Source organism: Danio rerio, chromosome 20, assembly GCF_052040795.2.
Source record: "Danio rerio strain M-AB ecotype USA chromosome 20, GRCz13ab, whole genome shotgun sequence".
Classification (NCBI taxonomy): Eukaryota; Metazoa; Chordata; class Actinopteri; order Cypriniformes; family Danionidae; genus Danio; species Danio rerio.
The window spans coordinates 5,157,809-5,174,221 of record NC_141040.1 but is presented as its reverse complement, the minus strand read 5'-3'; the positions used below and the strand labels follow the sequence as shown (position 1 = coordinate 5,174,221).

General features: G+C 39.0%; 1 protein-coding gene across 27 annotated transcripts in view; it reads left to right on the top strand.

Annotated features, from left to right (window-relative positions):
• arid1b (AT-rich interaction domain 1B) overlaps nucleotides 1–16,413 on the top strand; it is a 156,633-nt gene that overhangs the window by 12,770 nt on the left and 127,450 nt on the right.

Below are 16,413 nucleotides of genomic sequence, written 5' to 3'. Positions count from 1 at the left end.
TGAATAAACAAAGAGCACTGGTCGCTCACTTACTAAATCTGTAGAGACAGGACAATCACCAGCAACTAGAGCCGCGTCTTTATTAAGAGAAGACTACAAGAGAATCCGGATCTCAGCGTTTGCAGATGAGAACAGCTCTCAGGTAAACGATAATCCTCCTTAGACACGTTAGTTATTGTTGTCGAGCGTCACGTACACTGTTAATCCACACGTGACTCCAGCTGCGCTCTCACAGAGAGAAAATGAAAACAAAACTTAACTGCAGCAAACTATAAAAGCAACACTTCACGCTTGTTTTGCCAACACAACGTGGCGTCTCTGTCGTCTAAACACAGTGACAGTAATGAATATTAATGAAGTTGCACAATAGAGCGCGCTGATTGGTTTGAACCAAGCCTTACTCATGCATCAATGCAGCACACTGTAAGACGTAATAAGACACTCTGGCACAGACATCCAGTCTGCGCGCTGGAATACACGCTGTTATCTCATGTCCATGACGCAGCTTCAAAAATTAGTTTCAAACCGGAAGTACGAATTTGCTTGAAATAACGCAAAAACAACCAATTTACACTTTTTAGTGAAATATAGGTGTCCTAATAGTGTTTTTAGCAGTGTGGGACACATATACGACTGTCAACAGCTCAAAAAATGTGTTTTGGTGTTTCGTGACCCTTTAAAGACAGTCCTGCTGTGCGCTATAAGGTTGTAAACAGTGGTGGAAAAAGAGTTCTGAAAAATCATTCTCAAGTAAAAGTACCATTACTTGCCCAAACTTGTAGTGCAAGTAGAGTAAAAGTATCTGTTGTAAATATTACAACAAAGCACAAAATATGTTTAACTCAACCATTGGCTTAAATAAATAAATCAACGTTTTGTAGACTGAAGTTAGACGTCGTACATCACATTAGACATCGTACAATGCCAAATTGATCGATATCGCCCAACCCTAGTTTAAATCAACTTATCAAATTAATTATATAGGATATGGAGGGGAAAAGTCTGTGGGCCTAGTTTCTTTTCTGATAGCAGCACTTCACTTTTTTTTTAACCATAGCAAAATTTTTACCCACCCCAGCTGGCTGCCACATGGGGGGCTGTCTTTCTACGATGTTCGCTTTCTATGCACAGCCACCTTAGACTCTCAGAATTAGCAACACTGACTCATAGCTCTCAAACAGAGACAGCAACGGTGCTCTTCATGCTGTTGAGTCCACAGGAAACTGAAATGTCCCACAGGCCGGCGGTCTGAACAGTGACAGCCCAAGGGGAAACACAGAGTGTGGTGCAGAAGGAACGACTCTGTTGTGCCTGTCAGCGTGGAGCGACAGTACTCCCAGTGTACCAGAGATGTTGACAGTCTAATGCGCCGTGTGTCTGTCAGAAAAGCTTGGCAGGCAGTCTGGTTGGGCTGGGCCGTCCTATTCTGGGTACGGACTGCCCTACTAAATTTAGACTGGAAAGCTGGACTGTGTTAAGTTCGACACCACTGCCTCTAAAATGTTCTGCTGAGGTAACCAAGGCAAGATGGGTGGAGCAATTCAAGTTAAACCTCTAGTTTTGTAACTGAAAATATTTGACTCACTTTTTTATTTAGGCATGAGCCGGTATAAGGTTCTGAAGGTGTGATAACCTTGGATAAATATATCACTGTTTCACGGTATTGTGATTTCTGCTCTGAAATACCATCTTTTTACAACTCCAGGTAAAAAACTACAACTTTTTTCCCCTTTGAACATAAGATATTTTATTTTTAGAAACCTGGAAAACTATTTTGGAACAGTAAACATCCCAGAAGGAACAGGATGTCAACATGATGTTGTACCCCAACATCGCAGGGACGTTGCATTTTGTTTGGAAATGAAAATCGGGTTGACGTCAGAACTCAACGTCAGGCTGACATCAATGTCCAACGTCCAACCTAAAATCAACCAGATATCAGCGTTTAATGATGTTACAGCTTGGTTTTGTGTGGATGTTACCAACATCACATGAGATGTTGAATTTTGGTTGCCATTTCTGACAAAAAAATAAGACAGGGGTCACCAAACTTATTCCTGGAGGGCCGGTGTCCTGCAGGTTTTAGCTCCAACCCTAATCAAACACACCTGAACAAGCTAATCAAGGTCTTCCTAGGTATACATGAAACATCCAGGCAGGTGTGTTGAGGCAAGTTGGAGCTAAACCCTGCAGGGCCCTCCAGGCCCGAGATTGGTGACCTCTGGTTTAAGATGTTGGCTTGACATTGGATTTCGGTCACTTTCCTACACAACCTAATATCAACATAATATTAACATCATTTGACGTTGTTATTGGACGTCAAATTAACATTGTCCTTAGACGCTGGCTAGACATTGAAGTTTGGTCACCTGACGTCACGACCTACATCTAACCTAATATCCTCTTATGATGTTGTGTGCGTGATTGGATGTCAGGCTAACTACTTCAAATTTAATCATCGAAACAATTATTCTGCTGTCTTCATCTGTTTCAACACAAATATTTGTACAATTTAAAACAGAATATTTGGATTTTTTTTTTCTGCTGGAGATACTTTTGTCTTAAAAAAACAACCTAAAAAAATGTTAATGAAAATAATCTTACACATACCTTAGGAACGGTAAAGCAGACAATTTTGCCGGTTTTAAAACCTTGAATTTTCCAAACCGCAGTATACCTTGAAAACGGTTATTGTCCTATGTCTAATTATGATTAAAGAATGAGTCGTGGCATGATGTGCACCTCTCAAAAGATGTATGTGAAGGTAACGACGATTAGAGTCAATAATAACCAGCTTGCGCATGCCTCACATCTGTGACTCAAACTGTACCAGAGTCACACTAGTCCATTGATTCACAAATTATGCGTGCTCTCTTTATGTGAACACTTTATAATATCCGCATAGTTGCCCAAATTGACATCTTGTGAGCGTTTTATAACTGATCCGCATCCGTACTGGAGGATCTAGCGAGACTTGGTGGTGTTTCAGTAGTGAACACCTGTGCTCCAATAATGTCCAGCTACAAACCAACCACCTTTAGATTGATTTATTTCAACAGATTTAGAGTTTTTACTGTATTTTACTTAGGGTTAGGGTTAGGTTGTTTATTGTAAGTTGAAGTCAGAATTATTAGCCCCCTTTGATTTTTTTTCTTTTTTAAATATTTCCTAAATAATGTTTAAAAGAGCATGGACATTTTCACAGTTTGTCTGATAATATTTTTTCTTCTAGAGAAAGTCTTATTTGTTTCATTTAGGCTAGAATAAAAGCAGTTTTTTATTTTTTGAACACCATTTTAAGGACAATATTATTAGCCCCTTTAAGCTGTTTTTTTACAATAGTCCACAGAACAAACCATCGTTATATAATAACTTACCTAATTACCCTAACCTACCTAGTTTAGCCAATTAACCTGGTAAAGCCTTTAAATGTCACTTTAATCTGTATAGAAGTGTCTTGAAAAATATCTAGTCATATATTATTTACTGTCATCATGGCAAAGATAAAATAAATCAGCTATTAGAGATGAGTTATTAAAATTATTATGTTAAGAAATGTGTTGAGAAAATCTTCTCTCCGTTAAACAGAAAACGGGGAAAAAATAAACAGGGCGAATAGCTATCAGATCTTTTATAAATTGATGTACAAAAATAATATTAGAATAATATGCTAATAAATAAAACTATAAAATAAGCATTTTCTCTAGACAATCAGTTTGGGCTTTCAAAACATTTTCGGAGAAAAAGGTGAGCCTCGACGTGAAAAAAGTTGAGAACCCCTGATCTAGTGTTATATCTAATCAGTGCACGTTCATGACTTTAGGAGGAGTGGCTTTGGATTGCAGGGGAGAGTCGTATAATTTCTAAGCTATTATGCTAATGCTAGCATTCTGGCAGATCACCTACTGGACGTTTAACTATTGCATATGTTTACATTGCGAGATCAATGCTAAAATGATACATTCTGCAGTCCTACTGCTGCATTAGCTGAGCAGATGCCATTGAAACGAATGGGAACACTAACAGACCGACTTCTATAGTCATCGTAGACATCTTCGCTCAGACATATTTTAGAAAACAGCGACGCGTGAAATCGAGACTGTGTGTAGTGAAGTGCTTGGGTTCACGTAGCCGAGTGCGTTTTGGACCTTAGAAACACAAACTGCTATTTCAGCTATCAGCCACTTTCTTTTCATTACCTCCAGATCCATTACACTGATCTTTGGTCAGCTATACTGACACGAGATCAGCAGGACAGCAGTCGTGTGCAGTTTCTTCCTGTGATTGCCCCTGGGTACGGACGTGACCTTTTTAGAACGAAAGATCAGAATCAGCAATCTCCTCCTGGCGCGGTGGAATGTCGGGAGAGGCACTAATCAAGAAAGACATCACCGAACGCGGCCAGCACATAATGAGATCATTACAGGAGAGAGTTTTGGGGTAATCTCTAACCCGAGGGGTGCGCGATGCGTTCGTGCAGCTGTTAGTTGTCTGCGTTCTCATCCAAGAGGGACCCTATAATGACTTTTATCTGACGGGAGACCCTAGATGTCCAGAGGATGGTGTTTTTTTTAAACACAACTCTACCTGAAATTGGATGTTTCGTCTGGCCTGATACCAAGGGGACCCTGCTGTTATTTGTGATTTATTTATATTGATCTTCTGGTTACTTCTGTTTTGGACAGATAACTTACTTACAAAAAAGTAGACAGTCTAGGGGAAACGCCATTTTTAGCAAGAGCAACATGCAGACGTAATGTCAGATGAATTTATAATGGATTGTTTCGTTTATTAAAACTACAAACTTAGTTTCATGAGTTCACACTTAGGCCCCGTTTACACTAGTGCGTTTTAGTTTTAAAACGGCGTATTAGTATGAAAACGATCCGCATCCACACTCGCATTTTACCCAGCGTTTCTGAACTGCTCTCCGTCCACACCAAAACGCTGAAAACGCACATCACGCGACCACACAGACACTCTCGGGCAAGCGCTGCAGCCCATCTACCCAGATGAGAGCTGTGCTAGTCGGACTTCTCATCAAGCATCTCCCGCTGGATCTAATCTCACTATATTTATTAAACGGGATATTTCATTCATCTTGTTGTCTTTATCTAACGACATATTCCCTGACTTTGGTCATTGGAATCTATTACTTGTTCTCAGGTAACGTGTTTTGGCTGAGCGCAAAGATAAGTTAATGATTAATGTAACCACGTAGCCTATTCTGTATATTGACTGATCGCTTGCCTTTATTTCCTATAATGTATAAACGTATTGTATATTATACTTTTTATAATGGCCATTATCGATTATTAAAACTGATATTCAGCAAAAGAGAGGGTGTGTTTCGTATTTTCACTGAAATTGAAAGGAGGCAGTTGTTATCGGCTCCGTTTTGTTATAAATATCCACACAGTGAAGATGACGCTCATATATGCAGCACGACGCCTCAACATTTCTGCTGTCTAAGTTGCAAATATTAAAATGAAAATAGGCAGTTCCTTAAATCATGTTTACATTTTATTGTTGAGAAAGTGAAACAACGTAGCCAGGGTGATGTGAATGAAGTTATAAAGTACACTGTTCCCTTTGAAGATTTACCCGTGTCCTCGGTATAGTCTGCTTTTCCATATCAAACTGAGAAGAAGAGACTGCAGCCTTGATCAAACTTGCAAAGTCTGAACTTACAAGGAGAGAATGCAGGACTCAACTGTGCTTGTTAGGCTACTTAATATTCAGGAAAAGCCCCAATCAGAGAGGCGAATGTCTGCAGCCCCGCCTCCGTTTTCAGATGTCTCCGTTTTCCATCATCCACACTGAGACGGAGCAGCAGCGTTTCAGAATGAAAACGGCCTCTCCAGCGTTTTCGAAACGCTCCGTTTTCGGCGCTCGAGAACTCCGGCGTTGTGTGGACGGTTGGCATAACCGTAGCAAAACTTATGCGTTTTCAAACTAAAACGCATTAGTGTAAACGGGGCCTTAGATAATGCTGAACTATGATAGCAGGTTTGGCATGCTGTCCCGGGAGAGAACCCTGAGCTCGTAGATAGATGAGCCCAAGGTTCCCGCCTGGTCAAGGAGCATTAGGAGGGATACGAGATCAGGTGTTTCTTGCACCCCCGTGCTCTGGCTAATGGGTGATACTGGTTGGTTATGCAGAGTTCAGACTGCATGATTTTCAAAGTAGTCGTGTCACAGATGTTTTCACACTGCATGACTATCTGGGCTAGCGTTTCGTCGCTGCTTTGTTTACAATGCAAGATGGATCGGCGACAGAGACTTTCACATTGCATGACTTTACTATAGGAATAATCACCGACAAGTTCGTTCAAACTACGTCTCACAGCCAAAAACACGTCGTACATCTTTTGTTATTAACTACATAATAAGAAAGAAGCCTTTAATGGGGTAGAAAGTGTACATATTTGCTCACCTGGGTTTAAAGGGAATTAGCCATTTCTCCTCAACGTTGATAATAAACTAATTTCTTTCTGTATGAAACGTCAAACAGACACGGTTGCTCCTGAGTCCTGTCAAACCTCCACTAGTTTTTCCTCCATTTCGTGGGTCCAAATAAACCGAAAAAGAGCGCTTTTAACTTCTCCCCCAGCCTCCTGCTGGCCTGCAGCAGGTATACACACACACACACACAGTGAAGTAAATGCTGCTCTCTCATTGGCTGTAGGCGATCGATGATGTTATTTTCAGTCAAAACTCAATTCACACAGCATGATTTGAATCGCCGACAGCTCCAGATATTTAGCACGCCAAATATCCCACAGGCATCTGCGACTCATCGGCGATTCTCTCAGATCGCGTCCTTGATAGTTCATACTGTGTGATTGTCACTCACGTGCACGAGCAGCGATTTGCCTGTGATTTCACGTATTTGTCTGCGATTTCTCAAAACCTGTCGGCGAGCCAAAATCGGGCTAAAATCATGCAGTCTGAACTAGGCATAAGGCATGTATGTGCTAGGTGCTTGTGACTATATTACAATTCACTCATGTACTTGTTTTTTGACTGTGGGAAGAAACCAGTGGACCCGGAGAAAACCCACGCAACACAGGGAGAATATGCAAAACTCGCAGGAGTGAAAAAAAACGCAGGGAGTGCCGACTGGCTCGAATAGGACTTTAACCTGTGGCCGTCTTGCTGCAAGGCTAACCACAATGCAGTGCTAACCACTGAGCCACCACTGGGGGAGCGGGTTCCGAAAACGGAGATAGGGAATATAGTTTAGTCAGGATATATATATAGTAGTTTTGGAATGCGCTGATAGGCTAGCTAATGATTAGCGATGGGGATGAGCTGAAGTTGATCATATCACATGCTCCTATCGAAATAAGTTTATGAAACTTTAATGCAACATTTTACTGTTGTGACATTGAAGTAAGCATTTGTGGGAGTATTTAACACTAAAAACCGTAGTTAATGACGTCAAATCTAACGTTTTCATTTCAAAACAGATTTCAGCCTCAAACCTTAAATCTCACACACGAGGAGTCGAGGACGAAAAAAGCTTGTATATTGTCATGTTGCACTAGTTTTTGAGCCTACGCAGTCTCATGGCAAATCGTAACTTTTTGATTTAGTGGCTAATTCGTATGAATTCGTACGATCTAATTTCACAATTTAGTACAATTTGAAAATCACCCAATGGCGGTTGGGGTTAGGGGTGGGGTTGGGTGCCATGCCTCCTTTTTAAAATCATTCATTTTCGTACGACTGAACTGAATTTGTACGAATTAGCCACTAAACTGACAAAACGTAAAGTACTTACGTTTCTTGTGAGATCAGGCTGTTTTAAGCATGTTAACGAGAGAGCGCAACATCCACCACATAACCAATATAAACTTATATAAAACTGTTGTATACATCACATGCATTAATCACGCCATGGACATCACATTAAGATGCCTACTGGTTTAAAAAGGCCTAGATTAACAGTTGGTCTAATGTGAACTTTTCTGTCATAGTAGAACTACAGTGAAACAACTTGTCAGAAAGAATAAAAAAATAAATAAACCCTGCGAACAGATTAAATACAGGACTGGAGAAAGGAGCGCTCTTATTATCAGCTGTCAGTCAGCGCCTGCTCTTTTTTTTTTTTTTTTCTGGTCATTGCACATACGAGTCACTTTTAAAAGATGATGTAAGCAGGTCATCAAAAAAATACAGTCACAAAATCGTAACTGACCATCCAGATCTGCAGTGTGTGCAGCCTAAAGGGACTGAATTGAATTCAGATTGGCTTGTGTTTTTTGTTCAGACCAACTGTATTTAACGAAGAAGAGCTAAAATACGAGGCGTATCATTTTATTAAACCTCTTGTTTTTGTGGAAGGGATATTTCAACTATAGTTGATTGTTAATCGTGTTGTTTTATGCCTCGTTTTCACTGACTGGTACAGTAGGGTATGGTTCGGGTCGGTACGGGTCACCTTCATCAGGCTTGCGTTTCCACTAGCAAGGGTACCCTTTTGGTGGGCGTGGTGTATGATAAAGTTTCAGTCGACGTCATGCTCGCTCGGGAAAATGTCTACAATAAAGCTGCACAGGTCGCTCACATATCATATGAAAAGCACTTCTCACAAAACAGACGCTTTACACACATAAATACTTCTGTATAAATGTTTAATATTAACTTTTCTATGAACATGAGTTGATTGTAACTGCAGATCAATGACAGTGCGAAATAGTCTACTGTAACGTCTGTAATTATTTTAAATAAATAAATAAATGAACATATATGAACATATACAGACCCTTACAGTCCTCCATATGTTACCAACTACAGAAGAACTACACACAGCAGATATTTCATCTTTAATTAGGTTCTAAACAACACAAAGTATAGCCTACAGTCAGTGAAAACCTCTCATCTGTGTCTGTAAACTTCAGCAGCACATGTAGCCTCTTTTAGAGAGTCACTCCATCATTCCCAGTTCATATTAGTCCAAAAGGTGATGATAAAAATTAAAACGAGGCAGTTTGTTTATGTTTGCTGAAGAAATAACGTGCTCCTTGGCTTCCCCTTTTTTTCCTCGCTCCACTCTCGCGTTTGTTCTTTTCTTTCTGAATGTGTCATTCTCGTGTTTGTCAGCTTCTCACAGGATCGGGTTTCCAAAGCTTGTCAATAATCAAGTGCATGTTATTATTATCAGCTCAAGAAGTTTGTTATTTCAGATAAAGACGCGGTGAGCGCAAGTTATCTCTCGCTGTGTATTTCAAACATGGCTGGTCCTTTGTTTACATTCTGACTAGTTGCCTAAGCGAATGACGTATCTCTGTAAACCAATAGCGTTCAGCTGCGCGTCTAGCTCCGCCTTTTGGTACCCTTTCTTGTGTTTGGGAGCCTTTCGAAGGGGTGCCGAAAAAGTGGTACGCTACGGTTTGGTTCGGTACGCCGTTTGACAGTGGAAACGGCCATAAAAGCATACCAAACCGAACCGTAACATACCGTACCACTCAGTGGAAACGGGCCATTAGACATTGGTGGGATTTCAAAAGAACACCACTATCTAAAAACCAAGTAGTTCTGTTTAAACATGAAAATTTACTGACACAATTTGGTACGTGTAATAATTCATTCATTCATTCATTCATTTTCTTGTCGGCTTAGTCGGCTTAGGGGGAAACCGGAGCACCCGGAGGAAACCCACACAAACGCAGGGAGAACATGCAAACTCCACACAGAGACGCCAACTGAGCCAAGGCTCGACCCAGCGACCTTCTTGCTGTGAGGCGACAGCACTACCTAACTAATCACTGCTTCACCCTATGTGTATTAATTATTTGATCATTTAAACTGTCAAATGAAACCCCCCACCTCCCCAAAACAGTAAAAAGTAAACACCATAAAATCAAAACACATGTTGTTTATTGAGCCTGTGTGTATGTAGAGCAGGTGCGTGACTAGGGGTTGCAGGTCCTCACAGGTGTTCCGTAAGAGGACCTATCAAAACATAATCATCAGAAGCGAGGCACTGACCATCTGACTGCCACTCACCTGCCCTGCTGTCCACGGGTCTGACAAGCACAGTACATGGCAAAGAAACAGATTAAATGTGCTGTTTGTGATTGCACACAATCTCTTTGCAGGATTTCAGAGCAATTTCTCGCCGTCCTGTTAAATCCATTTTTTTTTTTTCTCTTTATTTCAGTGATGGAAAGACTAGAAGTGCACACTTATCATTTATAGTCCCCTCAAATGCTTTACGGACAAATACAAATCCTAAAGAATGAGGTCTAGGTCCATTTCAATCTAACATTTCTCATGTTCTTATCGAAACCAAAACCATTTTATTTAATGATCAATAAATTCACCACATTTATTCAATAACCAACATTCAGATAACAGACTTCTATTACAATTTGCTGTTGATTTATAAACATTTTAAGGCTGTCGCTGATGTAAAAAATTGTTTTATTCAAACATTTAATATTATATGATGCGAACAAGTAAATGTGTCATGGATAACTTGATTATGCTATGCCAGGGGTGGCCAACCGGATTCCTGGAGAGCCACCTTCCTGCAGATTTCAGTTGCAACCCATATCAAACGCACCTGTCTGTAATTATCATTGACAATCCAACACAATGGGCAGCACATTGAACACATTTTTTAAGTGTTCAGAAACTTGTAAATAACTCATAAAAGAATAAAGTTATGCTAAAACCAAGCACACCGTTGTTTTTCTTGTGAAATTCCCAATAAGTTTGATGTGTCACATGACCCTCTTCCTACTGAAAAAACAAAAGTTGTATCCAAGATGGCCGACTTTAAAATGGCCAACATGGTCACCACCCATCTTGAAACGTTTGCCCCCTTAGATATGCTAATGTAACACAAACACGTTAATATCACCAACCATTCCCATTTTATTAAGGTGTATCAATATAAATGGCCCACCCTGTATAATGTTGAGGATGCGCAATATAGACATTTTAACAGGTCATCCAACCACTAGCAAACAAATTATGAGCATAACAATGAAGCATAGCATATATAACAAACTTAACTGTAGTATGTGCAAAATGTAGACCAGGGGTCACCAACCTTTTGGAAACTGAGAGCTACTTCTTGGGTACCGATTAGTGTGTACCAGTTATTAAATAACACATTTTTCTTAATTTACTTTTAATTATATGTTATTATTAATCATTAAGGTCCCACTTTATATTAAGTGTCCTTAACTACTATGTACTTACTTCAAAAAATAAATACAATGTACTTACTGTGTTTATAATGTATTTGAGAGCACTTGTGGTGCTTTTGAGTTGGGATAGAGGTTGGGTTATGGACAGGTTTGGTGGCATGGGTAGGTTTAAGGGTAGGTTAAGGTGTAAGGGATGGTCAACAGTGTATTTACAAATGTAATCACAAAAGTTAATTACAAATGTAATTACATATATGTATTTAATCAAGCATAAGTACACAGTAAATACTTGTATTTACACAATAAGTACATTGTAACAAACTATTAATTCCTATGTAAGTACATATTAGTTAAGGCCACTTAATATAAAGTGGGACCATAGTGAATAATATTCATCTATGTGAAGACATTGATCATGTTAATGATTTCTCACAGTAGTTGTCAACAATGATTTAACAAGTTGAATAAATATCAATATGCAACACTTCATTTCTCTGAAATTGTTTTTAAAGTTTTTTTTTTTTAATATATAAATATATATAATATATATATGAAGTAATTTTCAAATTTACACCAATGCAAGTGTGATTTAAAAAGAATACCTATAAAAATATTAGATGAAGCTTACTCATATGTAGCTATGGTCAGCTATTTTTAGAATAGTCCCGCGGGCTACTCATGTGAACCTCGCGGGCTACCTGGTGCCCATGGGCACTATGTTGGTGACCCGTGATGTAGACAATGGCGTTCAATAGCACAATTAATAAAAAATGATAACATAAATCTGTGATTTACTTTATTTATTTCCCCTCCAAGCATATTTTGGATGAACTAATATTTAAGCTACTTTTTAGATGGGTTTCCTCCTTAAATAATAATGAAGAAGGACACCAGAAACAAAAGGATTATAGAAAGAGGAAGAAGAAAAAGGAAAGGGTCACCCGAGGCATTGTTGCCCAGAAGACTATGATTTCGACTTACTTTCTAATGGAAAACGTGACGAAAAAAAAAACTGATTGAGAAAATTATTTTTGCAGTGTAGATTAGGGTTTGTCCTTGCTTGACTTACATTTCCTCATTAAAGAAGCTCAGAGAACGCGGCTCTCAATACAATTCCCATCTGAGCCTCGTGAGTGTATGTGCACGTACCGTCGCTGACATACTTCTGCATGTATTAGGGAGATGAGCGGGAAAAAAAACACATCATCATGGTTCGTGGATTTGTTTTCTGTTTGGTATGAATGACAAATGAGAATTACAGCGGATGAAGGGAGCGGGTAACGGGGGGCTCAGATGGGAGGACAGCGTGCCAATGGCAGCTGTTGCCTTGAAAAGCTCTTACATAAGAGCGTCACAATAACAGCTTGTCGTGAATCAAAAGAGGGGGGGAACAGTTGTGGATTACTAAAGCACTAACACACCCACGGGGACCCTCTGTGTTCAGATGTATCCCATCATCCCTCGCTGGCTATGTCACATAGTACCGAAGTTCGGTCATCAGTGCTGTTTGGAGTCCTGAATATGGTTGTTCAATAATCGTTCAATTAAATAAGTAAAATGCTAACTGAGGCAAGAAAATCCATGTGATTGGATGATGGTTCCCAGTGATGTGGAGATATACATTTAGACATTGACATAGATGTGCAGGGGTTGAACAACAAAACTGAAACACTGGCCGATTTACTGTTGGAGGTTTCATGGTTAAATTTGACCAGCCTGGTGGCCAATCTTCACTGATTGCCCATTCCAGCAGAGCACAGTGTAAAGGTTTGATTAACATAGTAATAGCACAGTTTTGCTTAGAATATTTGAAACAGGGCAAATTGTTGTTGCGCGTCTTGCTCGCGCATCTGTGACCAAGACAGCAAATCTTTGTAATGCATCAAGAGTGATATCCAGGGTAATATCAACAAACCACATTGTTCACACCAGACGCGGAACGCTAGAATAAATTGCACTATTTACTCGTAAATAATTTTTTTTTTTGGTTTAATCGCTTTGCATGTTAAATTCACTTCATTCTTGCATCAAATTCGCTTCATTCGCACATCAAATTTGCTTCATTCACGCATCAAAGTTGCTCCATTCACACATCAAATTGGCTTCATTTGCGCGTCAAATTCGCGCGTCATATTCGCTTCACTGGTGCATCAAATTCACTTCACATGTCAAATTCGCTTTAGCGTCAAACTCACTTTATTTGTGCGTCAAATTTACGTCATTCACAAGTTAAATTCGTGGATCAAACTTGTTTCTTTCGTGCATGAAATTTGCGCATCAAATTCTCTTCATTCGTGTATCAAATTTGCTTCATTTGCACATGAAATTTGCCTCATTCGTGCGTCAAATTCGCACATCAAATTCGCTTCATCCACGCATCAAATTTGCTTCATTCACAAATTAAATTTGCTTCATTCGTGGATCAAATTCGCATCATTCGTGCATCAAATTAGCTTCTTTCGTGCTGTAAATTTGCTTCATTCGCGCATCAAATTCGCTTCATTCACGCATCAAATTCACTTCTTTCATGCATCACATTCGCTTCATTCACGCTTTAAAGTCACTTAATTCGCAAATTAAATTTGCTTTATTCGCGCATCAAATTCGCTTCATTCACACATCAAATTCGCTTCTTTCACGCATCACATTCGCTTCATTCACGCATCAAATTCGCTTCATTTACGCATCAAATTCTCTTTATTCGTACGTTAAATTTGCTTTATTCCCGCATCAAATTTGCTTTATTCGCACGTCAAATTTGCTTTATTCACGCATCAAATTCGCTTCATTCACACGCCAAATTCGCTTCATTCACGCAACAAATTTGCTTCATTCACCCATCAAATTCTCTTTATTCGTACGTCAAATTTGCTTTATTCCCGCATCTAATTTGCTTTATTCGCACGTCAAATTTGCTTTATTCACGCATCAAATTCGCTTCATTCACACGCCAAATTCGCTTCATTCACGCAACAAATTTACTTCATTCACGCATCAAATTCTCTTCATTCGTACGTCAAATTTGCTTTATTCCCGCATCAAATTTGCTTTATTCGCACGTCAAATTTGCTTTTTGCCTCCACCAGCATTACGTAATGACCTGGCCACTATTTTTGTAAATACAAAATGAATACTCGAATCAAAGTACTTGATGCCAGATTGTGTTATAATATCTTCTTTGTAGAATACATAGTCAGTGTTTAGGACTGCAGTTTTTCTTATATCATCTAATTTTCAGATATACTCTATTGTGCTATTCATGATTTTGAAGTTAATTTATTGCTGTTGTTTAGCACATAGGCACAAATAATTAACAATTGCATAGATTTGTTGATGATTCTTTCTATTATTGTTTTTTTTTTTATAAAATAGACATTGCTGCCCTACTTTAAAACTGATATTTGAGGGCATATTTGGTTTCTGCAAGCTGTATCAACAACTTATTTTGTTGACAACTACCTTTCTGTTGCCCGATATGAGCATTTAGCGGAGTATTCTTTGCTGTCATTCACTAATGTTAGAGCTGTCAACCTCTCTCAGGCTGAAAAATGACTGAAAATAACAGTATATTGTGTTCAGGAGGGAAGACAAACACCCACTGATAAGTGTTTGGGTGGAAAATCAGAAATGGTGAATCAAGATGTTTACTCTCAAATCTCTCAAATCTTTTTACAAGACCTGGAACCCTGTTATAGGGTGCTTTCACACCTGTGAATCGATTCAGTTGTTCGGAAACAGGGATCACTATTGTTACATTGTTGCTCTTTGCTCTTGGAGCTGTTCGCTTTCACACTGTAAAGTTTCTAAACGGATCAAAAGAGCTAAAACAAGTCACGTGTGAGTAAACTCACCTCACATTGGTCAGAGTTTCACGGTTTGTTTTGCAGAGTCCCGCTCCGCTGTCAGGGGGTGGTGGTTTGGTGGTGTTTGACAAGGTGTGCGCGATGTGTCTGAAGAGCAAGGAGGGATGTGGTGGGGAGGGGTGAGAGAGGTGCTAGACGTATTTGAGGACCGGGAGAAGTCTCGCAATTTCCGAGAGATTATCACTCGTTTGCAGGCATGCGAGAGTCTCTGCATTTGCGGGAGACTCCTGAAAGTTCCAGGAGACTGCCCTACTCATAATTCTCTCCTCATATAGCCGTATGCCTTTTACATATCCATAATACACTGTGATATAACCGGGCTCGGATCATTTGCTTTCTCACTACAATCTATCCACTCTAGAGTTCGTTTCAATCGAGCCGAGACCACCTCATTCAGGGGATCTCGGAGCGATTGATTTGTTGTGGATCTTAGCGCGATTTCTGGATTCACATATGCCAAACGAACCGCGCTAACTGGGCAAACGAGACAGGTTCTGAAACAAAAGTCTCGGTGGGAAAGCACCCTTAGACTATATGAAAGGCTTACCCTGTTCAGTTGATATCAGATCTAATGCACAGTAATAATAAAGAGGATATATCTCCTTAATGTGAACTTTTTAATTTATTTTTTGCTCTTATTGTACACTTGCTCATTTATTTATTTATTTTTTAAAGAATTTCTTTTCATTTTAATTTTATTTTTAATTTATTGTTAGTTTTTTTCTTTCAGAGTAAATGTTTGTTTATAATTCATGCATTTTATTTATTTTATTTTGAGGGGATAGTGGGAAAATAAGAAATCTAAGACAATCTGTATTTTTCTTCTATGTTGTATTGTATACTATGATGTATTGTCTTGTTAAACACCAATAAAAATAAATAAATAAATGGTGAATCGAGTTTGTGCACGTTTGAGATAACACAAATTACATTTAGCATCTAAAGTCAGTTTAATTTGAAAAACAAATCCTCAAAAATAGATGTTGAAACAATCTGACATTGTGGTATTGTTGGAAATGTTGGATTTTTCAAGAGATTACTTGATTTTTTCCATCATTTAAACATATCATGTGACTTATGAGCTGTTTTGAGATTTTAATTGCACATCCAGAACATCCGAAGTAAAAGTAATTGATTTCTGTGAATCACTCCAAACTTTCATTTTCAGTGGGTTGATTTAAATCTCTGATTCATCATTTTGCCTGCGTCATCACAGATGAGAGTCTCTGAGAGATGGCTGAATTTATTTTTAATTAGTTTTTTTTTACTGCCATATTTGGTGTTTTTGTGTTTAAAATAATAGCTGAATTGGCTCCAGCAGCCTTTTTTATCATAATGATAATTTCTCTTTTAATGAAAGTAATTAACTAGCTGATATGTTCGAA